A 9458-nucleotide genomic window follows, 5' to 3' on the forward strand; every position below is an offset into this window, starting at 1 on the left:
TCAGGTTAGGTATTAGAAAATAAAATCTTTCTCCCTTGATTCTAATGTAAGCTATTTACCAATTTCTCCAAATATACACAGAAGACCATAGTTCAGAAATGCCATTCTCTGGTGATAAAAAGATTATTATGAATTAATAAGCATGAATCAACAGTATCAGGGAACAAGGGTAGATGCATATCCTTCCAAAAATACAGCCATCAGGCACACATAATATATCATGAATTAGTATCAGATAAGACAGTTAATATGTAAGATTATCGAATTTTTATTATTTCTGGAGAATTGTATACAATGACCAGACAATTTTGGACATCCAAAAAGAAGAAAGATCAGTTAAAGGTTCTGTTACTATCCTTTCAGGGCAACACGGCTAATTAAGAATTTTTAAGAATTCAACTTTTTTCTATTGGTACACTGAGGGTAAAGAAGGTATATATAGTTCTAAGCTTTTCTACAAACATCATGGCTCTTTTTCATATTTATATTGAACATATTTTCCTTATTTCCTTATTTCCTACCTAGCATTTCTTGGATGTGTCATTGCCCGATATTTCTGGATACTCAGAAAATATATGGCTATAGGTTTTTGAGGTACTTCCCAAAGGAGTTATTCAGATGACAGATTAGATCAGCGTTGTCTTTTTCATTACAAAACTGCCAAATAAATAAATAAAAACTAGGGCTACACAGAAAACCACAGGATTTAACTTGTGTCTATTCATCCCCAGTAAGAGATCTCCTATAGCTTCTTCCTTGGAAGATGTAAGGGCTTTTTGAAACTCTCTAGCCTTTTTCCCTTTCCTTTTCCCTTACACATCTCTTATATGTAAATCCAATATTATCTCTAAATATCAATTCAGATGGATAATTTTCACACAGATATGTCTTCTGGCCAAACAAAAATCTTGGCCAGTTGTCAGATTTCTGACTATTAACTTCAAGGTCCTATTAGCAGAACTGGGAATCAAAGGGCCAGCTCTTTTCTCTGATCAGCAAGTATCTATTTATGTTTTCAAGCAAGCATAAATTTAGGCATGCCTTCATGCTTTGTAGAAGCTCTACAAAAAACACTCAGAAAACTTCTTAAAACTGTCCTTTTCCATGATGCCTTCAAAAATTAAGCCAGAGAGGCTTCTATTTTCTGATTCCACAGCCTACTCTGATGGCTAACACATTGTCTTCTTTCATGTCTTTGTTGTCTCCCATTTTAAATATACCATGATTTGATGTGAGGGTTTTTTTAGATGAGGAATTTTCTTTTTCCCTGTGTTTCTACATAGTTTAACACAACAGCTTTCTGGTCCACGACTGGGTTTTTTTGCTATGTCTAGATTAGCAAGTAGTGTGAACCAGTAGGAGATGATATGGCCAGCAGAATGGTTGTTGCTGGGGACCTGACATCCATGCTGTAGACATTTAATGAGTCCACTAGCTGCACTACTGGAGGAAAGAATCACAGAAGTCTAGCTTGGAAAAGACCTTGAAGATCATACAGTCCAACCATTAACCTAACACTGACAGTTCCCAACTACACCATATCTCTAAGCGCTATGTCAACCCAACTCTTAAACACCTCCAGGGATGGGGACTCCACCACCTCCCTGGGCAGCCCATTCCAATGCCTAACAACCCGTTCTGTAAAGAAATGCTTCCTAATATCCAGTCTAAACCTTCCCTGGCACAACTTGAGGCCATTCCCTCTTGTCCTATCACTTGTTACTTGGTTAAAAAGACTCATCCCCAGCTCTCTGCAACCTCCTTTCAGGTAGTTGTAGAGGGCGATGAGGTCTCCCCTCAGCCTCCTCTTCTCCAGACTAAACAACCCCAGTTCCCTCAGCCGCTCCTCGTACGACATGTGCTCCAGACCCTTCACCACCTTCGTTGCCCTTCTCTGGACACACTCGACTAATTCAATGTCCTTTTTGTAGTGAGGGGCCCAAAATTGAACATAGTAATTGAGGTGCAGCCTCACCAGTGCCGAGTACAGGGGTAAGATCACTGCCCTGTCCCTGCTGGCCACGCTATTTCTGATACAAGCCAGGATGCCATTGGCCTTCTTGGCCACCTGGGCACACTGCTGGCTCATGTTCAGCCGGCTGTCAATCAACACCCCCAGGTCCCTCTCTGACTGGCAGCTCTCCAGCCACTCCTCCCCAAGCCTGTAGCGCTGCTGGGGGTTGTTGTGGCCCAAGTGCAGCACCCGGCATTTGGCCTTATTGAAACTCCTACAGTTGGCCTTAGCCCATCGCTCCAGCCTGTCCAGATCTCTCTGCAGAGCCTCCCTACCCTCGAGCAGATCAACACTCCCACCCAGCTTGGTGTCATCTGCAAACTTACTGAGGGTCCATTCGATCCCCTCATCTAGATCATCAATAAAGATGTTAAACAGGAGTGGCCCCAAAACCGAGCCCTGGGGGACACCACTTGTGACCGGCCGCCAACTGGATTTAACTCCATTCACCACAACTCTTTGGGCCCGGCCATCCAGCCAGTTTTTTACCCAGCGAAGCGTGTGCCCATCCAAGCTGCAAGCAGCCAGTTTCGCCAGGATAATGCTGTGGGAAACGGTGTCAAAGACCTTATTAAAGTCAAGGTAAACAACATCCACAGCCTTTCCCTCACCCAATAAGCAGGTCACCCTGTCATAGAAGGAGATCAGGTTTGTCAAGCAGGACCTGCCTTTCATAAACCCATGCTGACTGGGCCTGATCATCTAGTTGTCCCGCACGTGTTGTATGATGGTACTCAGGATGAGCTGCTCCATCAGCTTCCTGGGCACCGAAGTCAAGCTGACAGGCCTGTAATTTCTCGGATCATCCTTCTGACCCTTCTTATATACAGGCATCGCATTGGCTAATTTCCAATCTGACAGGTTCACTTCCAGTTCACTTTCACCTAAAACTGCTCCACAATCGCAGCCAAAGCACAGTAAATGGGAATGGCATGGAGATTCATTTAAAAATTACATTCCTGATTGAAGTACACAAGTGATGTAGACACATCCTTAATGTCACAGGAAAAAGTCTGTTACTGTCTATACATGTGGAAAGTTGACTGCTCAGTTATGAGTGTCTATTCTTTTGGAGTCATTATTCTCTCACATATCAATTTGTCTTGCTAAATATTGCACTGAATAAATGGGAAATTTATTAGATAATAGCAGAATATTAGATATTAATATTATCTAATATTAGATATTAGATAGCAGAAGCTACACTACTCATTAATTCTACAATAAAATACTTTTGAATAAACTACTGGAAGCATAGCCAACACACACAAATACTGTTCTAATATCTGGATTATTTGAAGACTACCTGTAATCCTCATATTTTCATGTTTTTCTATAGTATCAGCATCTTTTTATTTGAATCATTCATTAGCAGGCTTCAAACATTTGGGGAACCATAAGTCAGCATATAACTAGAATACATAATAAAGGAATACAGTTCTAATGAATAAAAGTATTGTTACGTTCTTTGCAGCAGGAGTTTTTGTAATAATGTCAAATCTCAATGAGTAAAATAACTGTGAGTCTCTTTGGTGCTGCTGTTTGGAAGCTGACTTGAGCACTTCTAGGCTTCTGTCAGATGTCACTAGAGAAAAACCTACCCAATCTACAAAGATCCCAAGCGTCAGGAACGTCTGAGAATCCCTAGTTCTAAGGGAAGAGTGCTCCCCTATGACAACAGCGTATCAGATATGCAAAACGGTCTTATTCCCTGACATTCAGGGCTTTTGTCAATGCTTTTGAAGCTGTGATTATTAAGTGCTCTAAGGGGAACTATTTTAATCCTCCCTGTTTCTCTTAAAAATGAATTGTTTTTAGCAGCCTTTACTATAATAAATAAAAGGAATCATCTTTACATATTTTATCAGAAAATCCTGCAGACCATTATCTAAAAGCCAGCAGCAACACTTCACAGTAGCAAAGTTGATGGCAAAAATAAAAAATTAAACTTACAGAATCATAAAGGTCTCTCTGATTAGGTGGGCTGACAACCCAGTCCTTCTTTCTTCCATAAAGTGTTCTCAGCAATTACAATATCATTAAGTTATACAACTGTCTCTTCAATTAACAAAGACTAATATTTCAGTCCACACCCTGTTAGTTAATTATAGATGTCCTGAATGTTTGAGTATCTGGAATAGCACTCCTGCTACTGATAGGATGGATAGAGAATCTGACCAAATATGGCATTGGTTTTTGGGCCATAACCATGTGCTTTCCTTTGCTATCAGACTGGACCACACTGGATGCTATCTGCAGCTGCTCATACCCTGTTTGAGAGTTTATGCAAATTAGCTGGACAGTCTTTGAGAATCACATCTTGGAGAAAGGAGGAAACAACTTTTGTTTTGGGCTATGTACCATTTGTTGCAAGGCCACTTTTGTGCTTAGCTGTTGAGGCCTGAATTTCCACCTTGGGGAAAAAACTCTTATCATTCTGTGTTCAGGTATGCATGATCAGAGCTGTTCTTCAGTCAGAGGCCAAAAGCTGTCCTTTTAAAGTCCTAAAGTCTATGTCAGATTTCTGATTCATAAGTACAATACTTACTGTAAAACTTACTGTGAAGCAGTGTTAAATGCTCTTCCAAACTTGTGTGGTGAGTTTATGGTATAAGGGAGGGAGAAAAGAGCTTAATCCCATTTTGATACTGAATGATTGACTTAAAGCCATTGATGAAAACACTGGGGCTTTGTATCAGTGATAGTTCACAGGCTGCTGAGGAGCATCTGGTTTGTCAGAAATTCAAGTGTGGTCTCCATGCCAAGGTTCAACATTTAATATAAATGCTGCTAGATAATCTAAAGCCTAGTCTGTTGTGGTGGTTTGGTCCCTGCCGGGGTCTGAGACCATGCGGCCGCTGCCCCTCCCCCACAAAGGGTGTGAAATACAAAGCCCCGGGGCTGAGATAAGGATAGGTTTAATACAACAGTGCAACTGCAACACAACAAACAACAATAACAATAACAGTGACAGTGATAACAATGAACAGAGCAAGATATCTACCAATACAGCAGTGGGAACAGAGCGATGGCATAACACACGCGTTAACCAACTGTCTCGCGCTTCAGCGCTTTGGCACCAGGAGGTGACATCAGCATGGTATATGAATAACCTGGCTAGAGCTCCCCCCCCCCCCACTGCTGGGGAAACTTAACCCTATCCTAGCTAAACCAGGACATCTGTGAAAAGAATTAAAGCAGAAGGCTCTGCTGAGAATGATATATCCATTCTCCTCTTATCTCCAGTGTTATGTGTATACCATGGTTCCTAGGGCCAAAAAAGTTGTCTGCCTCTTCTCTCAAGTAGAACAATTTCATAGGTTGATGGTAACCAGAAAAACAACAAAACTTTACAAAAAACCTTTTTGTCTGCTTCCTAGTCCATGTCCTACTTTACTGGATGTATCCACACTGATAGTGTATCTTCCTTCAGCATTCTGATACTCCTAATGATCACCCATTTTGAAAGTAAATGCATTCTTATTTTTGGAAAGTCACAAAACTGATCTAACCATTCTGTGAACTGCAATAATTGCAAGGCTTCCCTGCCATATGCCATAATCCTTGGAATACTGTCCAATGCAGAAAATCCTGGGGGTAGAGCTTTCCGAGTGTTTCCAGCGGAGACTCACCGACATGGTTCCACAGATCTCTGCTGCTATTCTCTGCTTCTTTATGTAGAGAATCACAAATTCTAGACAGTACTCAGCCCCACTACTGAAGAGTAGAACAAGTACACTGGAATTAAGAGAAGTAAACCCAGAACACCCCCCACCATCTACATACACCTTTTCCCACAGGAATACGAGTTAAGAATTTGGGTCTGTATTAAGCATCTAATGAACAAGACTCTCTGCCTCATTACAAAACGTGTTTCAGCCACATGCACTGTGTAACTAGGGGACCATCTTGTCTATTTGTCTGAGTGTTAATCCAAGCTGCCCTGTGCCTTCACATGGGATCACTATGTCTCTGTCTCACTGTAGCACGTAAAGAACGAAAGCCACAGCCTTCTCTCTTCTCAAAGGAGTTGATTTGCTCAGGTTCCCTCAAGCAGTCTTTAATTGCTCCCATGCCTTTGGTATGGCTGTGACACTGCTCACCAATGAGGTACACTCCTGGTTTTCAAGAGACAGAATCTGACCCTTTCATGGTTCAGGAGTCCTCACTGTTTTCACCAACCAGCAATGAATTCTGCCTTTAGATCAGTTCTACACATCTCACTGTGATCACCTGTACCTGTTTGCTATCTGCCCTGTCTTTGTCAGCTCTTCCCTGAGACCTTCCACCCATGCAGTTCTTCATCGCCCTCCTTGAATGAGCAGCAGGATCTACTTCTCCCTCTTTAGCCTGATCAGACATCATCCTTAGCTTCTTTAAAGTTAACATTGCAGTTTGTAGGCTGGAGAGTGGAAAAGGTAATTAACAGCCCCAGTGATCTCCAAAAGAAGCAAAGCTGCTCCAGGCTGATGAGTTTCTTTTGTTCTTGGAAAAGGAGGAAAATGGAGCTGTTTCCTCAGATACTTTATTCTGGAAGACAGTCAGGTGTTGCAGGCAGCCAACCAGAGACAGTTTTGGTAAAAGCAAGGATAACTTCACTAGAAGCATGCTTTTTCTCCAATGAGGCTGAAATTAGTCGTAGTTTCAGTCAAAATGCTATCCCACGTGAACAAAAAAACAGTAACAGAATGTGCATATACATAGCATGTGTATGTTTTGTGTGTATATTGATATACACACATATATACATATATACATATATACATATATACATATATACATATAGACAGACAGTAAGCTATAAAACCACAGAGGCATAGGTCTATTCAATGGGACAAAGTCTTTGAGGCAAGGGAGTGGAACACAATCCAAAACAAGCCAGATTTCAGCATGTTTGGTTAGAGGCATGATGCACCCTCTGATGACCATGGCTTGGGATCAGCGGTGTGTCCTTCTGGAGGGGTGGCCTTCCCCAGCTGACAGACTGCAGAGTTCAGCCCTGGCGAGCCGTCACTGCTGCCACATGGCTGGTGGACAGGACAGAACGTCTGTGCCAATCATTTCTTGTGATCTCAAATATTCCCCACTGGATGCTTTATTACAACAAGCAGAAAAATGCACGTCAGCCTGATCCTAGCTGTAAGCACTATGTTTTTTGATGAAACAATGTCATAGAAAACCTCCTTTTTCTTTCAGCAAAACAGCACAAAACCCAGCATTTTGGGAGTGAAGTCAGCAAGCTGTATTTTGCAGCATTGCTTCAGACATTATTACTGTATAATTGTATTTGTTTAAATATTCAAGATTCCTTCATCATGAGGAGAAATTTGAGCTTTTTTTCTTTTTTCAATTAAATCTGAAACTTGGGCAAGATAATTCATGATTCTTGTCATGGTCTTAACAGCCATGCACATAGTTTGCAAAATACTGTCTTATTCAATATAAAAGAAGGGGTCTAAAGTTCTGTCCATTTTTGTATAGATGACTGTAATGAAATTTCCAAGGCATAAATTTGGATATAGAAAAAGTCACATTTGATCAAATGTAGTCCTGATCTAAAGCAGATTTGATGAGTCTAAATTCTTCAGAAATATCCATCATCTGAATGATTTTGACTCTTCTTCCCCACTAAAATCCATGTCTATTTTAATATAAAATTTTAGACTAATATCTACATCTACCTCTTCTTGCGTGTCTCAGGGACATCCGCAAAGTGAGACTGCTAGTTGATCGTTTCCTACCCTCCTGCACACAGGTAACCTAAGGATAGCTTCTCTGACCAGCACAATGTTGGGGCTAAAGAAGTTCCCACCAAGCAACATGAGAAAATGGACTTCTCACATGTTTAGCAGGGATATCTTTTAGTCTGACCAAGTTCACAGGCAGATCTTACCTAAAATTGATGGTAATGCATCTTCATTGTTGATGAGGATAATCATGTCTCTGGTGCTACAGCAGCTGTGATGTCATTCCACACGCACCTTCTTACTCATGTTCAAGATTGCCAGTGATGTGGATGCAGGTACAGCCATCCCTTTAAATTGTTTCAAGCTTCAGGAAGACTCACAGCACCACAGAGCTAGGCCAGGTCAAATTATTTTTGACATCTGCAGCAGATGAAAAGTAACTTGGAGAAGAGGCTGGTCAATGAGAGGTGCAATGTGGCTGCATGTCTCACGTCTGCATTTGTGTTTCAGAGGGACTGCTAATAATTAGCACTGATATTGCCAAGTACTGTCAGGCATACATGCTATATAAAGTCAAATACAGTAGTAACTCATTGTTTTCTACCCCACCCAGATGAAAATTTGATGTCTTCCCTTTTTACCATATACTTGTGAACCCAGGGCTCCCTGCTCTCGCTGTGCATAGAACTACATGGCACAGTGGAAATCTGCAGGTAGAAGCGAGATGTGTGGGATGTAATTACTACAGTGACCTGCGGTGACCTGAATTCAGTCATACCAGCGATTAATTTTTCTTGTACTTACAGAAAGCTGCAAGCTAAAAGCAAGGGGGAACCTCTGTAAAATAATAATGAACACAGCCAGAGAGAAAATTGCATCAGACATGAACACATTCTAAATGCTGACTCACAGCACCCCACATTTCCTCCCTTGCTTTCAAAACTCTCCCTAATCTCACACTTTCAGTTTACAGCTCAATTTACCATGCCCCTGAAGTGCCACTCCCATTCTTGGGCTTTTTGTTTTCGTTCTACTCCTACACCTTCCATTTTTTCCAATGCCTGCTGAACCATTGTTTTCTCGATCTGTCATCATTACTTCAGACAGTCCCTTAAACATTGGAAGGAGGTCTGTAAAACAACCGCCAAAACCCATATTCATACACTTCCTCCCATCTGCAACTGAGTCAACACAGTCCTGACATAATTTAATATACCTTTTACTAATTATACAGATATTATGAAACCAACAGCATGAAAAAGTCAAATAACACTTTCTTTAGAGACATTGCTTCAAGTTTAAAAGTTACTAAACATGGCTCTAGAGGATGAGGCTTACCTCAGCTTCATTTATAGAACCCATACAGCTCCTTTGCAATGTGACTGGGAAACCACCATATCATTAAAAAACCTCTGAGAATACATGTTCCAGATTTGCAATATCATGAATTGCAAGAATGATAAAGCCTGCTCTAAGCTCTGAGACATGCAACTTAGTTAAATAAAGCACGTTATAAAATAACTTCTATTGTAATTCACAGCAAATTATGCATTTTAGAAAAATAATTTTTGGTTCAAAATTCCTTTTTCTAATGAAGTAACATATACGTAAGCAGATATATACTGCAGAATTGACTGGAGAAAAACAAGCAGAAAGTAGAAAGGTATTTATAGTATTGTTTTCTTATATTTTCACACATCAGGAAATTGCCATTTTCACCTGAAGGCAGGAAGCACTGGGTATTCTATCAGAACCCT

Source organism: Strix aluco, chromosome 1, assembly GCF_031877795.1.
Source record: "Strix aluco isolate bStrAlu1 chromosome 1, bStrAlu1.hap1, whole genome shotgun sequence".
NCBI lineage: Eukaryota > Metazoa > Chordata > Aves > Strigiformes > Strigidae > Strix > Strix aluco.